The following is a 22,600-nucleotide window of genomic DNA, read 5'->3' as shown; positions in this document are numbered from 1 at the left end:
AATTTTTCTTGCTTGACTTTTTACCCACCTCACATTATATGCCGTAAGTTACACAAAAAGGTTCTTAAGACTTCTCATAGCTTGAAAGACTAAAACAAAAAAAAAAAGATAATGTAACATATGTACTATGTATTCTGCTACAGATTTGATATTTGTTGAATAAACATTTCAAAAGTTGGAATTTTCAGCTTTGGGCAAAATTTACCAAACAGTAGGACTCATTTCTAAGTTGCTCATTATTGGAATGTATTTGAAAATTTTGACAATCAAATGACTGCCTATGGATTATTAGAAATGCATATTCTTTTGATGATTGAGTCTGAATACACTTACTTAATGCAATTCTAAATCTATGGTGTGTGATTCCCAACCACTGAAAATAATTTTATGTATATTTGCATGTAAGTCTGTACTTGAATGCAATCATATGGAGCCAAAGTCCTACCTGTCTCTCAAATACTTAAATATTTCACAAATTCTGCTCCTATTATTAGTGATGGATTATGCCGCTCTTTCAGCCATGTAGCTGAAACAACGGTAGGCCCATCAACTCATAATTTAATTAATGAGAAGGAAATGGGAAGAAAAGAAAGAACTTATCAACAAATTCAAGAGTTTAGTCATGATAAGATATTCTTATCACCATGTGAACTTTCAGGCTACAGGACTGAGCACAATGGGTACAGCTTTCATCTTAAGGGTTAGTTGCTGTTGTAATTTCTCTTCCACAGAGGTTACTTTGCCCTCTGAATTCTTAACAAGCTGAAACTTGGCAGTCAAGTCCAGTTTAAATCCGTGATTGTCAGGTCCAGTTGCTCAAAAGGTATACATATTGGATCTGTTGACTGGTGATAATGTATAGTTTTAGATTAATTCCTGTAAAGTTCCTTTAAAATTGAGTAATTTTCATGTCTAATCATATTTTGGTCTCAACTGCTGTAGGCCAAAGGCTTTTTTCCCCTCTGTGGATCTAGAAGCATGTTCTGTTTGACTAGTTTCATTTGAAAGCCAGAAGGGTGTTAAAGCTTTAGCTGGTTGTTCATCCCAACAACTCTAGAACTTAATGATGGGGGGGGGGGGAGGGGAAGAAGACTATATTTTAATTTTAATGCCTGGAATAAAGCAATTATTCTGAATAAGCTTCTTAATAATTGTTTATAAAGGTCTTGGTTTGTATGCAGCAGACTTGACCACACAAACACATTTTCTTGATCATTTGTTACTGATTGTATTATTTATTAATATTACAGTGGTATTTGAGGACTTCAAGCAGTACTGGCTTATTCTGCTATGCATTATATAAAACACACAGAAACAGTCAGTGCACTGAAAAACCTCTGGTCTAACTTGAGATAAGATACAACAAAGGACTGACCAGTAGAATCATGAAAGGAAGATAAGCCATAGAAAAGATGGTATAGCTAATTGCTATATAACCAGCTGTTGATTATCTTAATGTGTTTATATAGTTCTGATTAGCTTAATGCTTTTTTTATTGCACCCTTCTGTTGATATGTAACCATGTCAGTGCGGATTTTGCCAATGTGACAGCACATGTAGAATGCCAGAATACATCACCACTATATTATGGAGCTGTTAGACCTCTTGTCAAAGAAACCAAGCTGTTTTATAGATGATTAAAAAATGCTTATCTGTACATGTTACAAAAATTCCTGAAAGAAATGATGGCAGATTTAGAAGTTCATTTTAATAGTGTTATTGTATAGGTTCTGCAGCATGCTTTAGTGGCCACATTCTACTTTACTGCAGTAGGTTGACCAAAGCATGACAGCTGCTTTTCTCATATAAGGTAAACCAGACAAATCTGTACAGCTCGTAAAATTATAAAAATAGAAAAAGTGAAAATCCCTTGGATTTTGTCTGGCCTTGTGCCCATTTCAGGAGAAAATAGTTTGGCTACATGAGTTTCCCACAAAATTAAGACAGCAAAATAAATAGAATCCATCATTCACAGAAGATGTGGCTTGTTTTATTGTGCTTTCATCTTCTCTCAGGAGTACAGAGTCCAGCTAGTTAGAAGGCATTGTGCTTTTGAAATTAAGATACTCTTGACTTAAAAGAGAAAGCATGTCATTCTTCTTGACCCCCTACAAAGGAAGTTATTAGAAGAGCATTTGTTTTCAGCAGCTAAGCACTGGGTTAAACGTGCCCTAGATTAGTAGAGCAAATCATCTGTTCAGGTTGAAAGTGTTTGGCTTTAGTCTGTAAATAACAAGGCACATTTCCAACACACAAGGATCTTGAATTGCATTAATTAATTCATGAGACATCACATTTGAAGAAAATGTGTCCTGTTGATTAACTTCTTGGATGGGAATCAATGGCTTCATTGCTTGGCTGTATCAGCTTTCTGAATATCAGCACTGTGAGTTTCATTAAAGAGAACACAATAGATTGCACATGGCTGAGTGAGATATACCCAGGAAGCAGGTCACTTAGAATTAATATACAATCCTCCATGAATCAAGCTGTCCTGTTGGCAAAGTAGTCTGCAGAAAGGGAGAGGAGGATTCACTCGAGGGCCCTGAGTCACAGATGACATTAAATCTGACTTCTTTTTTTTAAGTAGTATGAGATTATTTTGACAGGCTGGGTGTTTGCTTGCTTGTTTTCATGTTTGCTACTGTGAAAAATGGCAAGAAGCTCAAAAATAGGGAAAAAGAAAAAGTGTGCTTTTGGTAGTTATAGAGTAGTCAGATGGTTTGACCAAAACTTTTCCATTGAAAAATGGGATGTTTTTGAAACTAAACTCAATGAATTGTTATATGTATTTTCCATCTTTGTCTGTCCCATTCCATTATTCTTTCCCACTGAAGACAATGGAATCTAAGATATTTAGGATTTTTCATGTTTCCTTTTGTATCCTTTTCAAAGTGAGGAAGGATTTGAAAAATTTGGCAAGAGGAAAACAGATTGCATGGATTTTTTTTTCTCAATTTTTCATATTTTTATAGCTTGGGAGTTACCTATTCTGCTACATTCCATTGGGGGGGAAAAAAAAAAGAAAAGGTGTAAACTTAAGTTGCGTGAAGAAAATCATGGTGTTCTGGAAGAAAAATAAGATAATGTTTTTCCTAAAAACTTTAACTTGCTCTGGTTACAGGAAGCGTAGGCTTAGAAAGAGTGCAGGACTCTGGAATGTAACTTCTGTATGAACTGTAGAAAATCTTGAGACTCTCGAGCTAAATGTTGTCTTCTCTTACGAAGGGGAGAGCTTCAGCTATATTCCGAAACATGGTGATAACACTGGGATGCCCTGTCATATGGGCTGATACTGTGGAATCCCACTGGATTTGGAATGCTCAAATGCTATGATATTCCAACACCCTACAGCATTGTATTTTGTTTTAATGAGTTCCTTGGTTTTGCTTTTCTATTCCCTATGCCTCTTCTGTATTGAAAAATCTTCACTGTTTTATGTTTTTATTCCTGTTTTCAGTGCTTTTCTTGTGTGTTTTTTGTAAGGGGGGAAAAAAATCTTTTTGAAGTAAACATGGAACTGGTAGGCAGTTCCCATTCAGGAAATATAAATATTCCTGACTCTGCAAATTGCATATGTAGAGGCTACTGCTGATCTACTTGGTATAAACTCAGCTGCAGAAATGCTATGTAGCTTCTTCTGGTGATGGATTCAAATGACTGTGCAGGGAGTAGCAAACTTCTGAACTGTTTGCTAGCATGTTTTCTCTTGGTGCACTGATGGATGAAGGTACAGGGCCCTTCAGGGTTCAGCAACAGCCCCCATCGGCTTGTTCTTTCTTCACCCTGTGGCTGGTACAGTGTGCAGCAGCCCCCAGGCACTAGTACTACCCTAAAAATGTAAGCGTAACAGGCAGAGTCTTTCCTCGGATACTCCAAGTCCAATAGCCAGTCCTTACTGGCTTTTGCGTGAAGAAGAAAATATAGTGTGTAAGGGCAGGGATAAATTTCTATATTTCCTAGAGTTTTTCAAATTCTTCTCCAAAGATTATCATTAGTTTTGCGTTTTACAGACCCGTCCAGAGTTGAAAGTGGTTTTACTTGACATTGTTTGGTAGCTTGGGATGGACATGTGGCTATAAATATCTTTCCTTAACTAAAAGGGAACTGGCTTCCTGATGTGCGGAATATGCTGAGTGTTGAAAAGATAAATAGCATTTCTCTACTAACATCTTAATGACCTTACTGAAAAGCCCATTTAATATCTTAAAAATTCACATTTCACATGTGCTGAACAATTGTATGTTTCTTTGAAGTACTCATGAAAAAAATCATCTCAGAATTTTTTAATCTCTAATATTAACAGCAGTTGCATATCTGACTCAGGCATTATAACTGACTGCTGATACATGGCATACCAGAGCTGAAAACAAAAAGCGTCAGGCCTTTATCTTAAATGCCACCTGTGTCAGAAAATGTCAGTCGCCAGCCTTTTGAACTTCTTATTTCATTAAAGACAAGAAACTGAGAAGGAGGGAAGGGAGCTGGGGGAGGACAGAAAGATTCCAAGGCAAAAGTTCCAAAAACAAACTGCAGTTTCCTTCCAATCTAGGGAGTGCACCAGCAAAGTCCCAGCCTGAAACAAAGGGCCTATCCTTGAGAAGCAAAGGAGGAAGGGTGAGGCTGAATTTTGTGTTTTAATGTGTACCTTAGTTCCAGATGAGTGTTTAATATAGCTCAGACCTGAAACATAGTTCTTGCTGGTGTCAGACACGGACAAGATCAATTTGTTTCAACTGGGATATACTGCTTCATAAAAGCGTTGTAGCCCGTAGATTGACAGAGTGGCCCTTTTACTCTGAGACTGATAACTATGAAAGAAACCAATTTTAAATCTAAGCCCCCTTTGACAGGGATTTTGGTAACACTTTAAAAGTCTAAGTGGGAACTGAGTATTTAACTATCTGCTGTTTTTGAAAATTCCACCCTTACATTCTAATTTTAGGAGCTGAATTCTAAACTTTAAATCCAAACTGAACATCAAACTCACTGTTTAATAAAATGAGATGAAGACATTTGATTTTTATCTCTTTCATGTCATTCTTAAGATGGGATAACTATCAGTAAAATGAGATTAAAGAAATAGCTCCTCGGTGATGTCAGTTTGTCTCGTGGTGTGGAAGGCTACAAACATGTTATGGAAAGTTTATGTAACACCACCAGATTATGGAACCTGGAAATATTAACACTGTGGGATTGACTTTTTATTTCACAGAACTTCCAATGGGTCAAGCTTGTGAGCCATAAGCAATAGCACTACCTAATTCTTGCTTTTTTTCTGGAGCAACTTAGTGTGTGGGGGTTGGAATATTTATCAGATGTTTTTTGCCCCCTCATTCTGTTTGTATGAATGGAAAAGCATTTACTGAAGAGTAAAAAAAAAAAACATTCCTTATGAGCTTGCAGCAATCTCTGTGCCTTCAGAAAGCTCAATGAACTTTGAAGAACTGGGGTCCTAGGACAAGAAATAAGAGCTGTTTAATTGCCTACGTTGCTATTGTCAATGTACAAAACTTGTGACTGAAGACTGTCATATCAATAAGCTCTTTAAGATAAGAAATAGTATCTTAAGGACACTTGCTCTGTTTAAGGGAAAATAAGTGTTCTAAGACACAGTGGAGACCTTAAGTGGTATTGACTTGTTATGATTGTAATTCATATTTACGTCACTTGGGTTGTCACGGACTCAGAAAAGCCAGACAAACTGAGTCATCCTGGATAATATCCAAAACCTCCCACATACAACCTGAAAAAGATTGTCCTTCATAAATTGCATATATATCCTAAATATTCTATGCATTCTCTGAAGAGTTACTGCTTGATATCCTTGTGTCTTGCATGCTGCAAAAAACTACTCATGCATGGCAAATAGTATATTATTTCCTACTTTTTTTAATAATAATCTGAAATCCTATCAGGAAGGTGCCTCCTAGCTATTTTTTTAAGAAATTCATATGAAATCACTGCTATTCTGGAACATGTTGTATTACTCATGTTTCTATAGACTGGAATTCAACTTCTAAGTCCTAAGTGAGTAAGAAGGAAATAATCTCAAAGTAGTCTCCATTTCCCAAAACTGTCACTGAGATACAATTGGGCTTGCTTGGCAGTTTCCCAGCAGTGACTTCCCACGAAAGGTGTGGAGTTGCACAGAATCCAGCTAACTCTGGGAACCCCATGGACAGCCAGTATTAAGGGCTTGTAGTTTGAGCCACATGTTCACCATGTGCTGAATCACACTAAAAGGCATGATGTTCAGCTTTTGGAACTGAAGCTGGCAAATAGGCTCTGCCACATCTCTCTTGCTCCTGGGAATGGGTTCTAGACCAGTTTCCAGTTGAATTTTGTAGAACTGGGAATAGATGCTTCATCTACATGTGCTTCCCCTGAGCACACCATGGATGAAGAACCCTCCATGTGAAACTGGCTGGTGGTTAACTAGTCTATACAGTACTCAAGAGGACTTTATAACTACACCATCTACTGCTCCCACATTGGGAAGTACCAACTCCCAGTCCAGTTTTCCATTAAAGGTATCTGAGAAGCTTAAAACTCATAAGATTTGTTGATAATCAGAGGGTATTATATTTTATAATACTTGGACCTTGGTAAAAATTGCTGTTACATTTACCAGTCTACTTTATCCCCACTGTGTCAAGTTCCATATGTTTCAGGTTCTGAACTCTGAATAAAATAGGCTTTTATGATATCTAACAGACAACAGAGCATCACAGCAGTTTATGAACTAAGTGGATTCTTTTACGGATTATGTTGGCAAATATTTAAGTGTGGGAAGTGCCCTTTTTTAGAAACTTGCTTGCCCGCCTACTAGAATCTCATAATCTCTTTTAATTGCTGTCTATTTATTGGATTCTGACAGAAAGTTGCAAAACATGCCTCTGATTGCATACGTCCAAACACATTTAGATAGCACTTGCCTTAAGCAATCAGTGCTGTGAAAGCAGCCCTTATGTAAAAGAGGCACCCCCCCATAAACTAAAAAAGAGACAATGTTCTATCATCTCCAGAAACACATACTTTGTCCGACACTAACGCCAAGCACGCTAAAACAGTGGAAAAACCCCAAGCATTATATGTCAGCATGCCAGTAGCTTCCACAAATGGTTCTTGTAGCTTTGGACTAGTGCAACGACAAGATGAGAGACATGAATCCTCCCCCCGACTGTAACAATAAAATCATATGCTGCTTGGAACATGTATCTTAATCTTGCATACAAAACAGAACAAGTGTTATTTATGCTTTACAATGCTTTGAAATATGCATGGAGCGGCTGCATAAGTGAAAAACATTTTTGGAATAGTATAATTATAATCATACTTGTCTAAAGATGTGAGAAGTCAGGTTAGAAAGGGTAGGTTCTCCCCTTTAAATCTCTTATTTAGCCAGCTGTAAAAGATGGTTTTTTGGATAAATGTTTCATGACCTAAATAGCTGGCTTGATTTGCTTTTTTTCATCCATCATCTCCTTTTTCTACAATAAGATCATCAATATTCACATTTCATTTTCCTGTAATAATTAAGACTGGGCCCTGGTTACTTGTTACTTTAACAGTGCAAGGCACAAAGTAGACACCAATTCTGCCAAGAAGAAAATATCGAGGGGGGAATACAACAGATGAGAATTTTAGGGGAAAATGGTCAGAAGTCACTAATATGGTCTGAATGAGAAATCCCTTAAAGGTATGTTCAGTGACCTGTTTCTATTCTATTAATAATGATGCTGGTATGTCCTGAACAGAAAACTTTCAAGGTACAGGGGATGACAGAGTTCTGCTTGCAAAATCTATTAGATAAGATTAGAAAGTGTGTGGCTGAGCTACCCAGTAATTTTACCATGTGTGCCTTCTCCCCACATCCTAGCACTGCCGCTTGCTCAAACGTCGTAGCCCAGGAAAATGAAGGCCGTCAGTTACACACAAGGGTTAAGAACTCTAAGGAGGATTTACGATCTCTGTGCAGTCTCCAGGGAGAATAAGCAGACTGCTCCCTGCCAAAACACTCCTAAGCTGCCCTGCAGTGAGCGGTGTTACAGGAAAAGTACCAGAGTTGGACATGGGGGAGGGGGAGCAGTGGAGGAACAGGGAATTGCAGCTGTCAGCGTCTTACCTGCTATGTGTATTCTTCACTCTTACTTCAGTATACTTCCCCCTTTTTTTCTTCAATAAATGCATTGTAAAATTGACTTAACTTAATGTGAAGTTGACTTAATTCAAGTAATAGGATAGTAGGTATTTCTGCTACATATAGAAACATCCTTAGAATAATGAACTAGCTCTCTGGTAAAGATTTCTCCTCTCTTTAGCATGTGGTAATTGCTAGGAATCCAGCCTGAGCTAATTTTCATAGTTTCCAAATTTCCTGATGCCTGGGATGATTTTTGTCACTGTAGTGCTCTCCTGGAGGATGGTGCTTATCAGGCTCTAATTAAAGGTTACAATCCTTGTGTCTGAAGATTTGTGAATACAATTTGGTTTCTGCTTCTATCATTTAGGTAGTAATCAAAGAAAAAAACTCTTCTGGAATTATTTCAGTCCAGTCTCTTGTCAAAACGCAGTCATGTTGTCTGTCCCCCCTAGTAGCTTTTGCACAAATTCAGCAGTAAGCACAGGTCTTCCAGATAACTGATTTCTCACAGGCTTTGTGAAAGTGGCTGTTTAGAAGACAGAAACCCCAGATGACCAAAAAACAAAAGGCAACGTGAACTACAAATCTGCACTTGCAACAGACTTCTTATGTGCCCCAGCTGTTGTGAAGCCTCCAAGTGGGATACACATCTTTTCAGACATGAAAATCAAGCATCTGTTAGACATAAAACCAAAGCAAATCATAGTTGATTCATTCCATTGCTCACTGAGCAGCTTGCTTTTCTACAGCTGTATTCAGACTGTGACAAAGGTGAGAGTTGAGTATAAAGACTTACAAAAGCGTGAGTTAACTCACGTTTGCGTTTTTGTGATTGACATCATTTGGGTTAGCTCTTTAAAAACTGTCCAGTCGACATTGCTGAGCATACCAATATGCAGCAGATTCAGGGGTCAACACAACCTTGAACACGAACTGGGTATTGTTTTTCCACTGTACAGCTCTTCCCCATTAGTGATGAAGTAGTAGTGTTTTGCCAATCTCAAGAACAGAGGAAAACAAGTTGAAGGGAGGGTTTTACTGTTTGGCCCAGGGAAGGGCCATGACGACTTCACCTAAATAGCCTTTTCAAACGTAACATTGCATGTCCTCACTCGTGTAGCAGTTTGCCTTGTTTGCGTAAGGTGTGTGAATGGGATGCATCTTTCCTGTGAAATAGGAGCATTTCTGAACAGTTATGTAACAAAGGTATTAGTGTGCTTGTCTGCATACATAATGCTGAAGGTAAAAGAACAGCGTGTGAAACTGTAGGTAACGTGAAAAGCTTAACTCTTCTATAATTTCAAATTACATTTCTGTGTGTCTTTGGTCAACATTGCTCCACTTCATAAAAAGCTGGCTATAAGAAATGCAAATTACCCACAAGCAACATAATTATGATTTTGAATATGCTATGCAGCTGTGAGTTCTGCTAAAATTGGGTGAGTAGCAAATGAATTTAATATCATCTCAATATACTTCATTGATTCCAAACCACACCTTAGCCTATCTGTGAAGTAATCCTCTTTTGACTTCATTGGGTGTGTTAAGCAAATGGGTATCCATGTATAACAGTTCATAAGCGGGAGCCCGTCCCTTTCCCCCTCTGCAGGTTATGTAGGGATTCAGTTCCAGCAGAACTCTAACTTGGAACAGTTTGGGTTAAACTGAATGCCCAAATGACTCACTGAAATTGGATCATTAAATTGGAAGAATATTGTTCTGGAAGGAAGTTAGTGAGTTGAAGGTACAATCTAACAAGACCCAGGATGCCAATATCTGTTCCAAGCAAGTAGGTGGTTTCTTTATGGAACACACATATTTTTGGATAGCACTGAGATATTGCCATAGGAACTGTAGGAGGATAGCAGATTACAAGCCAGGATCTTAGACAAAGTCAGAGGTAGGAAACAGGGAGAAGAAATGGGGGGTTTGTCTAGGTCCGAAAGCCTCTTCAGAATGCCTCTGAAGTTAGGACCTGAGAAGATCCAGAAGAGAGACAAGTTAATATATTTTTTAAAAGATATGATACTTTTTATCTCCATCGTTTCCATGCTCAGAGGTAACAGCTTAGATATTATGACTATTTTTGTCATGAATAGAACGGAGGCAGTATCACTGCATCTTCTTCTCCTTTTAGTTCCACCACTGAGCTCAAGCATCAATCCTGTAGCCCTTTGGCATCTGACTTGGCTCTTCTCCCAGACAACGCAGAACTTTGCAGCCCTGTTTGAATTCCCTTCCGGCACGGGTCCTCTTCCATGTGGGCCAGAAGACCAAGGCAGGTGGCTGACAGCAATTGACCGAATTGTCTTTAACTGCTGACAGAAAATGTGTAAAAGTCAAACTAAGAATAAATATATGAAACACAGTAAAAGCAATGAAAGGTCACAAAATGATGATGAATCACGGTTCCTTCCAACACTTCGCTGTTAGACACTAAAATTAGGTAATTTTTTAGAGAAACTTGGAAAAGTCCCAATTTTTCTCCATTCCTCAAGGATATTCTCAGGATTTGTTTTTTAATTTATTGCTTTAGTTTTGCAGTCTCATAATCAGGTGATAACTTCCCTTTATTCACTAACAAAGCCTCTATGGTTTTCCTCTTCCAGGGCATGTAATTTCTTGGGATTTCTTTCAAATAATTTTACCTCTTCAAGAGTTAGGTGTCCTGTCTAAATTCATCATCTAGGTTCCTTCTGTACTAAATGGAAAGATAGGCAATTCCCACCTATCTTAGGTTTCTATCTTAAGATGGCCTGAATCGTCCATGGGAGGTGCTTCTCTCTTTCCATTAACATAGTGTTTGAGTAGAGAAGTAATTTAAACTTTAGGTTTAAATTTAGATGGCTAAAGTTAGGAGTGATAAATCTTACCCCTAGAGACTGTGACAGTAGCTTAAATTACATTTTTCCTTCTCATTTCCAAATGAGAATAGAGCAGGATTTCTAAATGTTGATGCTACGTGCTTCTCACTGACAATCCTGAAGCAATCTGATATGAGACTATTTTATAAATATCTGTTGAGACTAGCAAAAGCAAACCACAGTTTTTGGTCCTGGAAGATTGCACTGGCATTCATGGATAGGAGGGAAACTTGTTATTGACTTCTGGCAACTTCTAGTAACAGAGAAAGATGCCTTGAAGTTCATTAGCATTATTCTGTGGATTGAATCTCTAACAAAACTTAACACATCTGATTGTTGTGTTACAGAAGATGCAATGTTTTCAAACTCCAGATGTTAAATCTATGCTAGCTTAGTGCTGTAGAAGCATGTGGTTAGTTTTTTGGTTAGAATTTGTTTAGTGCTAGCAAGTGTTTTGGAAGATAGTATACTACTAATATTAGGAGAACATGTGTGTTTATATATATATATATACACATAAATATATATCAAGACTTTGCAGGTTCATATGTAGTTGGGGGAAAAAAATTTATTTGAATTCCATTATTCCGTCCTGATTTCTTCATGTTACTGCTCTTCCCTTGGTACAGCACACAGGATTTGCTTAATATAATCTACTGACAAATATATTTTTCCTAAGCAACTTAATTGAATTAATCACCTCGTTTTTGCTTAAGTTTATTATGAGAAGGTCAGCCTAATCCATAAACACAATATGGTATTGTGTTATCAGTATTACGCAGCAGTACAAATCAGTCTGTAAGTGAATAGCTTTTGTGGTCTCTCAAAAAAGCTGTGGCCAAACATTGTTTCTTTAAGGTATTTATCATTAAATACTGAATAATTACATTAATATCCAGAAGATGTTCAAAACACACTGATTTTATAATTTTCTTTTCTGGTCAGTATTAGGGCAATTTTACATATACGGGCATGAGCTGTGAAAGGGGGAATATGACAATTTTCTCAAAATTCTCTTTAATGGTAGTGCTTAGTTTGAGACACGTGCCATTTAATTTTCATATGCTGAGTTCTGACTGGAGTGCACAGAAGCCTTGGTTCTTATCATAGGAAAATTAGTTCCTAGATATCTTTAGTGCCTAAGTATCTTTAATTGACTATGCAGGATTAGAGATTGCTTTTGAAAGCAAGAAAAGAGCTCCACAGAGCTACTGTTTTTCTTGTAAAAGAGACTGAATAAGGATAGAGCTTTTTGCAATGTGTTCAGCAGTATGGCATTTCAGTTCGTCAAAAAGCCTAGCTTTGCCACAGGTTCTCCCGCTTCTTAAAAGCAAAAAAAAAAAAAAAAAAAAAAAAGGGGGGGGGGGGCTTATTTTTTGAGCCTAGCTGATCCAGAGACAGCTCAGGAGTGTTTCACCTCTTGCAGTTGCGGGAATGCTAACATCACTCTTGATCACTAAAAGTGCACTTAGTGAGGTGGACTATAACATTTAGGAAATGTCTTTCTTTACAAGTTTTGATTGTTCGTATTACTTCAAAGTAATCTACCATCTTGCTAAAAAGTGACTTCATCTGAGAAACTTGCAGCAAGTTGCAGCCAAGTGTCAAAGAATGCAAACAATAAGATAAAGAATGTGAAAGTTTAATATTTACTTAGCGTTTTAAAATAGAACATCTATTCCAATATATGTAGGGTTTAGATGCTACAGACAAAAGGAGAGCACTACTCTTAGAATCAGTGCACTATGCAGCTTTTCTCAACCTGTAGGTTTCCCTTTTCTGCTTTTCAGCTTTAATGAGATTTTGCATGCAATTTTGAGTGTTTTCAGGGTTAGTTTACATATTGCCTTATACTTCTTGTCATTTCTTTTAATTCTACAATATTATTGAAAGGAAGGGTAACTGGAGGATGTGCATAATATCATAGACTTGCAGATATGTAGAAAGTTAAATAGTTTCTGGTTTAGATTTCTCACGCCATACTTAAGGAATTGGAAACAAGCCTGAGTCAATACAGTTAAATACATGCATCGTGTAAATATGGCCATATCCCAAAGAGCAGCATTAAGTGGGCACTGGACAATGGATAGGTTTTTGCTGATGTTTTGTTCATCAGTACATCCTGTACAAAGGAAAAGATAAACAATTACATACGTGGGCACTTTTACGACCAGGTTTCCAAAACTTAGAATACTAACAGCTAGGAGGTTGCTAGTTAATCTACCTGAATGTAGGTTTGGATCTTTGCTCTAGGCTTTTACTATTGAAAATTTTGGCTGTAGATACTCAGGTGTTGTTTTCTAAATCAATGCATTTCTGTTTTAGGCTGCAGGCCAGAATAAGGTTAGCCCAAGTCTGCACTGCAAACTCAAGGTAGCCCTGCAGGCACGGGGATTTTCAGCATTACCCTAGGAGCTGAGGTTTCCAATACACTACTTGGAAGAGCTAGTTCTGGAAGGAATGGACTTTCAGGAGATAAAACAAGCATGAGCTGGAAAGAAAAGCTGAGGAGAGGAGCATATGACTCACCTGATTCAGCCAGCTGATGGGCTCTTTCCCAAGATCAGCAGCCTTGAATCCTTTCCTGGTGGTAGGAGCCATTCAAGTAGCTTAGTCTGTACCTGCAAAACCCTTGTCTATCATTTGCTCATACTGGCTTCCTCCCACATGTTCCCTGAGTTCCCAGCAGTTTTGTACGAGTCCGCTGCTGTCCCTCATCTATTAGGGATCTGTCTTCTCTCATGATACTGTTAAGTTATAGGTATCAGGCGTGCTAGAAGAGTGCCAAAAATAAGATATGGGCTGCTGAGGGCTCATGAGCATTGCGGTGCTTGTGAACAGTTCAGTTGTGGCCCCCATTAAAGATGTTCTCATATGGCCCCGTGTGCTAGATTGAGAACTCCTGGGCAATCCTGATCCTCAGCTCTTGAACTTTTGTAGCATCTTACATCTGAAAGATATTTGGAAGCCAATGTTCTGTTGCTACAAGCATGTATGGCAATCTCCTTTTGGTTTCCCGTAGTAGCCCTCAGTGTCTACACTTCCATTACCTTATGGTCACGCAGTATTTTACAAATGCTGTATCAGAAGAGATTTAAACATTTTGGATCCCAGGAAAATCACTGTGCAACATATAGGACATTTTCAAAATTCCACGCAATTATTGCGATCTTTTAGTGTCACATAATTAAAATGGAATTTAATAATACTATAAATGTAATGATGCATAAGAAAAATATAAAAAAAACAAACTCAAAACTCAGTTATTTGCTTTGTAGAAGCTGGTCATACAGAACATGTATCCCTGCATTGTCGAATATACCAAAATATAAAAATATTTACACTGAGTTTAAATTAAACAATGTAACTGTAAAGTCAGATGAAGTATGTAAGACTTTATCAAGGTATATCAAGTAAACTGCTCATATTTGGATCATAGCAATACTGCAAATCTAACCCAATGTTCAGTACCCAGCAGAATGCATATAAATTGTTAATTCTGCCTGACAGATAAGTGGTTGGTTTGGATGTGTGATAGTTTATTTCATTTTTAACATATTCAGTAGAAAATAATAAACTCAACACCCCAGAGGTAAAAATAAGTGTGCAAGTACTTATCAGTTATGAATGTGTGGGAAAAATCTACTTTGTTATTAGTGGTGTACATCTGGCTTTGTTATTATTAAATTAGGTGCTTCTGTAGCTAGCCCCTTAGACTCTTCAACAAAGTGCTTAAGCATGTGCCCACATTTTAGCACTGAGTAATTCCATTCCTGGTCACCAAAGCATCTAGTCAGGTTTAGTAAAATGTATTATGTATTAAAATGGTAAGTTTAAATGTTTTGCTCAGAGACTCTTCTAACCCTGAATTTTAGCTCACCATTGTAGCAATGGCATAATTCAAAGAGAAATGTGCCTCCTCTTTCACTCTAAGGATTCTATTGATAGACTGTTTTAAATTAATTAAATCTATTTTTAATTAATTTTACTCATATAGAACTTAGAGTTTGATGCTGTTTTACTGAAATTAATCAGTTTTGCTATCAATGACTCAGGAGGGTTGGATTTAGATTTTAAGTTTAAAATAAAAAAAAAAAATCAGTCCACTTCACACTACGTGAATGTTACACTAAAAAACTACATTTGACTACATCTACTTCTCTGACACTGATTTCTGATTTTTAACAATATAGATGATAATGTTTTAATCTAATTTCCACTGAAACTTAATAAAAGCAAATTTGAAAGTCTGAGAAAATCTTCTATTCCCCAAAGGGTAAACTGTCAAAGTACTTCATTGCCATAACAATAGCCTTTTGGCTTTAATAGTCTAAAACGCAAATGACATCTGCTGGCTATTTATGTTAATTATGCTTTTAAATTGTTTATGGCTACACCAGAGGATATATTCCAGGCTCTCATTTCTATTAATAGATGCCTACTCTGGAGAGCATAAAAAAACCCCTCTGTCCTACCTAGTATCTTTATACCTAAGACAGTAAGTCCCATTCTTATGGGTTGCCTGATCTCAAATAAATAGCACAAATTGCTACTTTCCTTTGCTGTATTTGGAATATCAGTATGAATGTACAATATGTAGTCATCTCAGTTTTGTGAAGCCATTTGTGAGTACTTCAAAAATATAGAAGATTATTTTAGAAAGCAGTTTTATGTTTTCATAGACTTCAGTGTTCTGTAATCCTTCAGAAATAGATCAGGTTCTGTTCAAAGTGGAAACCGAAGGGATATTTATCTCAGCTAGCTAAATGTCTTCAGATTAGATTAGACTGTAAATAACATAAATAAAGTGAGCTTTCTTACTAGGCATCTATTAATTTCTGTTTTGATTAGCTGGAAACAATTCAACTGTAATCAGGTTCTGAGCCAAAATCAGGAACTGTGGAGTTATAACATTTACACAATGTTTTGACAACAACCAAAGACCTTTGAAATTCTGACAAAAGTTCAGGTCTGCTTTTCTTTTACCTCTGGTGAATCAGTCGGTTCAGTAAAATTAAAGAAGAGGCACAGATACAAAAATTTTCTGTAACTCACTCTTCACTCACCCCAGTTCTGAGACCACTAAGAATTAACAGCTTGTCCATATTACAGCAGCTCAAATATTCTGTCCCACCATCACTGTTAAGTCCCCATCTCTTTCTACACCTGGGAGGAGGGAGAGAAACAACCAAGCACCTATTTCCCCATGGGTGCTTCAAATAATAGAAAATATAAGATATATGGAAAAATAAGAAAAAGTAAATGGTGGTAACTGTTTTAAATTTGAAAATGCTATGGAAGGATCTCTCTGGGAGATGCATCACTGTGATAAAACTAGACATTTTTTAAATTAAAATACACATTCATAAGCTGCTGCTATTAAATTCATTGCTCTTTTTCCTTAACTAGGAAATAGCCTCTTGAGAAGTCTTATCCTGTTTTTTTCAAAAATGTCCTTGAAAAGTATATACTCACTGCAGACAAACATTTACATGTTGCAACTCGTGGTTTAATAGTACAGATAAAGAATAAATTCCTAAAAACATATTACGTACATATTGACAAGCTGGATAAGAACACAAAATCCAATCTAGGAACATGGACCTGCTACTTCTGGCACTGAATAAGCTCAATATTACAACTGCCCTGTCTAGGTGACAGATTGTCTAGCTATGAAAAGGCAGAACAAACACTAATGCTAAGGCTTTCATGTGAGGAGCTGAAGAGCTGTGTGGGGTGAGGGTAGGGCAGAGAGTAAACATCTGCTCAAATGAGTTCTCCAAGGGCAGAGCACCAAAAGCTAGTTAAACACCAGAACTGAGAGAGCTGGTGGGAAGTCCATCCTTGCAGGCTTTATTAACAGGCTAGACAAACAAATTTTATGAATGCCATTGGTGCAATTGATTTGCCTTGCTCTAAGGCAATGATTACATACTTTCTCAAAAAATTTTCCCCCTTTTCCTCCTCCATTTGTATCTCTGACCACTGTGGTTCTTCTTGGTCAGATTTGCCTCTCTAGGTCTTCTTCAGCCATTGGAAGTCATGGCTAGAATAATTCTACTGTATCTTTTCAAGAGAGGAAAAGAATTGAGAAGAAATCAGGGCACATTGAATCCAGTGGCCAAGTTTTCATTCTCTAGTGGTAGATTCCTGTGTAAAACAGCTTTCTTCTAACATCCCAGGCCACAGGAAGCCCACCTCTCCTGTCCTTGTCTTATGGTCACTGAAGCCTAAAGTTGGGATTTACATACCACTCCTAGCATACATTTTAGGATTGTATGCATGCCACCTAATTTTATGTACTTTACCAAAGCCTAAATTAAGAGTTTGGCTGGCCTAGCCTCCCTCCCTTATCAGCAGAAGGAGATAAGGCCCTCCAGAAGGAGATAAGGCCCTCCAGAAGGTGATTCAGACCTTGGCTAGCTGAACTGTCTTCAGCAAATGCCAAGCTCTCTCCACTGGCTACAGGTGGACTCTAGGAAGACAAGGTGCCTCAGCTGAAGGGGTTCATTCATTTCATGTGAATTGAAGCTTCTGTTTGGTAAAATATGGGAATTTTCTCAGACAACAGGATTGCAAAACTAAAGGACTCTCCGAGTTAACTTTTAACTCGAAAGGTTAATTCAGTGATTTGTCTATTTTGGGATAGGCAAGTCTCTACCGTTTCAGTAAGTAGAATGGGAGAAGGTGCTTTGCAACAATAAGTTGCAGGATGTTGGCATTTGGAGGAAGTTCAGATAGGAGTTCTGGAAAAGACTGCTCTGTTACTGTCTTTGGATTATTCCTTCTCAAACAAGGCCTGCAATGTAAGGAGAAATGAGTAATAAAACCAGTAGTAAGTTTTTGTACAGAGAATGGCTCTTTGCCTGTTGAAAGTGATGTTTATGTTGGTGACTTTGTGAGCATGGCTGCAGGGAACAAAAGAAAGGCAGGGCTTTTATTGCCTGTGAGGAGGGAGGGAGAGGAAGAAAAGGATGAGATGGAACAGATAAAAGGCGGGGAGAGAAGGAATGGGGAAGAATTTCTTCTGCATCTGTTCCCAAGTCAAAACACTACTGAGAAAGTACCTGCTCGTTTGAGTTCTCTGAAGGTCATTTGTACCCTGCAATCTTTGGCAGTAGTTTGGCAGATACAAGATAGGTACGCTTTTATTCACTAGAGATGAAATCCCAAGTAGAGCATTTCTTTTGTGAAATTAAGAAGATAACAAATGACTGAGAGCCAATTAGCCACATTGCTTATACCATTTTGGCCAAATACATATATGTGTCTATAGGTATTCATATATATAAATATATGTAACTTTCCAATACTGTACTGCCTAAACCACAGTAACTGTCATAATTAAGTCATATTGACCTAAAGAATCCCTACTTTCCTGAACATAATAAACAAATAAGAGGTTTTTCAGTTCCCATTTCCTAGCCAGAGTTTTAATGCAGAAGTGTTGATGTTTTCTCTTCCGTGTTTATCAGTAGTGCCTATTCATTACCGGTATATGTTTTGGTTAGTGTACTGTGATGAACTGCTACAGCTACTTCTGAAAAATTACTATTATGAAGAAAAACTAGTTCATATTTAGAAAATAAATCTTAGGAAAATAAAGCTGTCATAAGGATATCAACCAATACATACTAACCAGATTCAGAACAAAGCAAAAGAATATCTACTACGAAGAGAGTCTGCAAACCTGAAAAGAATAGAGGTCATAATATTTCATAGATACGGCAGGGTTAAGATAAACACTATAAAAATGAATTTTGATCTTGGATATTTTATAACAAATGAGTCAAGGAATTCAGCTTTAGTCATTTTTTATCAATTAAATTAAAAAAGCAGTATAACATAATATAAGTTAGAACTGAAACAGCCTTGAGATAGAATAATGGAAAAATTAGCCAGCTGAATCCATCCTTTATTTTAGTACTGTGTTCTTCCTAATATCTGCAGTATGACTCCACTGGTAAAAAATAGTTCTGAAATTTGACCCATCTCCAAGTCAAAATGCAGGTGATGAAATCAAGAGTGTCTTATTGTGCATGAAATGTTTAATGTTTATATGACATTTGCCAGACTAAAAATATGAATTTTGGTACATCTGGATAGTACAGAAGGAGACAGGAACAGCTGCAAAAATTTAAAGTGTATTATGAGCCATAACTTTTTGTCCTGGACTTTTGAACTTTCTGTCTTTGGCCCTGACCTTTCCTTCCTGTGCATATTGGATAAACAAACAAAAAAAAATTGTACTGTAGAACGCTGTGAATCATATTTGAATTTATAAGTTAAAATTATGATAAAGGAACTTTCACTCATTCACAGAAAGAATATTATTTGTCAAAAAAGTAATTTTATCCAGAAATACAAGGATTACATTATGCAAAATAGTCTTACTTAAGACAACGGTTTTAATGTAAATTGTTCGCTAATTTCATTGCTCTCAGTGGTAAAATCATTACATTATATAATGTTTTAAAGTCACCCTGTTTTCTGTGACAAAAATCATCCTTTGGGAAGAAATCAATATTTCTTTGGGAAGAAATCAAATGCAATAGCATTTATTTCATTGAAAAAACTAAATGAGATACCAGCAGAAATCTGAGTAAAAAAGCAAGTGGATCAAAAACATGGAAATGCTTGCAAAATGTTCAGAATATGAAATGAAAGTTATAGCTTTCACACAACGCTGCTAAGTATAAGTTTTCAGGCAATTAAGGGAGGCCTTAGAAAAGACCTTTCAAATGTCTTATGTACATTTAATGATGCCTACACTTTAGTACCAAGATACCATGGTAATTTTTCATAAATTGACAAGATCCTGTGTATAGCTGCAAAATGCCAGCCATGTCTACATTTCATCAGCCTATGGACAGAGAGCCAAAGAATGAGTGGAGTGACATGCACTGCCTTCCAAAAATGCTGCATTTGGGATTTACTCATTTGATTTGATAAAACAAGAAAACACCTGCTCTCTTGTTGGAAAAAAAATTAATATTAATATTAACTAATATATATTTCTCACAAGAACACATTACAATGCCTTTGGGTGGACAGTCCTGTTGTACCTGATAGTATATGCTCATCAGAAGAGCAGAAGCTATGGAATCAAATACAAAATTTTTCTATGAATCTTACAACTCTAAGATGAAGTTCATCTGTGGCTTATGACTAGGCTCTGTTGCTGATAAATAAATCCAGGGAATTTCAGTGCAAGTATCATCATTTAGTTCTATTTCCAATTTATATTGAAAACATTTCTCATGAAAGCACTTAAGCACATTGTCTGGTGAAATATTTCAGTCCTAAACTCTGAACCTCCTCATCAGCTTCCCTTTACCTCATTTTTTCAGTGAACCAAATTGTAAAATACTGTTTCATCAGGGATCGCTTAGTAATCTACCTCTGCTTGGAAAAGCTCTTGAAGTGCTTGAACTTGGCGGACCTGGACAAGTTTAATGCTAAGTATACTCTTTAGTGCTTTGCTGAATACCAAAGGAGATAAACATGCTTACACAATTTGCTGAGTTGGGGTTTAGCTATGTAAATTAAATACATATATTACATAGCAGTTTATTTCAACACAGTACAGGTCATTAAAAACTTTCTAAAATTCAGTAGCCTAGAGCAATATTGAAAATTACACTCTGGGATCTGATACCTTTCAGCCTGCTAAGACCCAAGCTGCATTATTGGACACAGACCAAGATATAAGACAGAAATAATAATATGAGAAGTAAATATACATGGATATGTATGTATATCTATATTAATAGTTTTAGGAGAACTAATCAGGGATTCAAAATTTCACATGTAAATGAGCCAAGACAGTGCTAGACTGGAGCCAACTTTCATTTTAAGATGTGCTTTTGTAAGGGGAGACAGCAGGTCATACAACAAATGATGTTGTGACATTTGTCATTATGGGCTCAACCAGGAGGATAAGAATAATGAAGAATCAGTCGTCACTTCCGCTACAATGAAAAACAAAAATTTCAACTATTCTTCCAAAATATCACACCTATGCAGGGATAGGAGGAAAACTACAGCTTACTGATGGGCTAAAGAGATAACAAGAAACAAGGACCACTGCAAAAAGACAAATTTAGAGACTTCTGCATTTTTGACATGCTAGTTGAGAAGGATGACCAGATCTAACAATTAGAGGATGTGCAGAGACAGCTGCAGGGAAGTATTTCTTCTACATTTCCTTCCAGCCCATTCTGAAAGCTTAAGGAGTGCCCATGATATTAATTCCCTTTGACATCAACGGCTGATGACAATAGACCGCACTGTGTGGGGGTGATGTTTGCCATATGGTTTTCGACACAGTTGAAGCAGCTATTTTTGAGACTGGATAAAACAGGAGTTTTACAATGTGACATATGGGATGGAAACGAGCTATAGTTATGGCAGTAGTTCTCCCTGTTAGTCTAAATGAACTGTTTATAGGATGTTTGGAAAATATGAACTGGTTAGCTGATCAAAAGCAAGAGCAAGATGGTATCTGTTTTGCTGGAGTTTTATGTAACTTTCATCAAAGGGGAAGAAAATAGAGTAGCTTCTCTTTTGAACATTCCTACTGGAATTTGGGTCAGATTTTGAGCCGCTGGTTTGGTTTTCCACAATTTATAAAGGCACCTCGTTGATCACTTTTGCACTGCCTTCTGAATGCTGAGTCAAATGCAGTCAGGATAGGACTGGCTCATGGTCCCAGTGGCCCATGTGAGCAACTGGATTAGCAGAGGCTATGCCTCCTTTGCTAATACTTTACAGCCACCATCTGCCTTTGAATGGGGATGTTTTGCCAGGAGGAAAAGCAAGTATAAAGTGAGATACTGAAAACACCGTCTGGAAATCTAGCCTCCAACAGTGGCCAGTGCCAGATAAATCAGGAGCAAGCCTGAAGAAATCCAGAGCAGTGATTAATGAACTGATTTGGGGAGAAATTCTTTCTAATCCTTGTCAGAAACTGGCTCATACTTTGACACAAATTTAGATCTTTAAAATTTTATTCTGCCTGAAAACTGATGTTTTCATTGGTCACTTAAATGGCCAGTCCTTTCTTCCCAGCTACCTAAGTAAATGGTATTTACATCAACAAGTTAATTATGCCTTGTGTCAAAAACATCACCTTTTAACTGCAGTGACTGTCCTATTTTAATAGCAAGGTAAACAGCAGCTCTCTATTTTCCCTCTTCCGTGGCCTTTTGTCATTTTGCACACATCTGCTAAGACACTTTCTATCTGACCTCTTCTACAGAACCTCAGGCTTTAGAGTCTCTAAATATTTTTATCTACAACTTCAAGCCCTTTTCTGTTTTTTCTTTAAACAGATTAATCAGAACTGTCTGTATTATTTTAAATGAAGATGACTGACCTATTGAATATTATTACTTTTTTTTAATTGCTGTGTGCACTCTTTTTTGTAATCACTGCTGCCCAATGACAGGGATTTTCATTAAGCTGTGTTAGCAATGTTAAGATTTTTTCCCTTTGAACGGTTCATGTTGACATAGAAATATCACATATGTACAGTACATGTTATTTCTTTCAATAACATTAAATTTCCTTAGTCATCCCAGCGATCATT

General features: G+C 37.1%; 1 long non-coding RNA gene across 1 annotated transcript in view; it reads left to right on the top strand.

Annotated features, from left to right (window-relative positions):
* Positions 1 to 10,694, top strand: part of LOC112992398 (uncharacterized) — a 78,683-nt gene extending 67,989 nt beyond the window's left edge. Inside the window, exon 7 of the long non-coding RNA XR_010385683.1 lies at positions 10,284 to 10,694. This is a non-coding gene — a long non-coding RNA (uncharacterized LOC112992398). The remainder of the gene's footprint in view (positions 1 to 10,283) is intronic.
* Positions 10,695 to 22,600: the final 11,906 nt, after the last annotated feature.

The sequence above is a fragment of the Dromaius novaehollandiae genome, chromosome W (genome assembly GCF_036370855.1).
Source record: "Dromaius novaehollandiae isolate bDroNov1 chromosome W, bDroNov1.hap1, whole genome shotgun sequence".
Lineage (NCBI taxonomy): Eukaryota > Metazoa > Chordata > Aves > Casuariiformes > Dromaiidae > Dromaius > Dromaius novaehollandiae.
The sequence above is the reverse complement of the archived record's forward strand: the minus strand, read 5'-3'. Positions and strand labels throughout refer to the sequence as shown.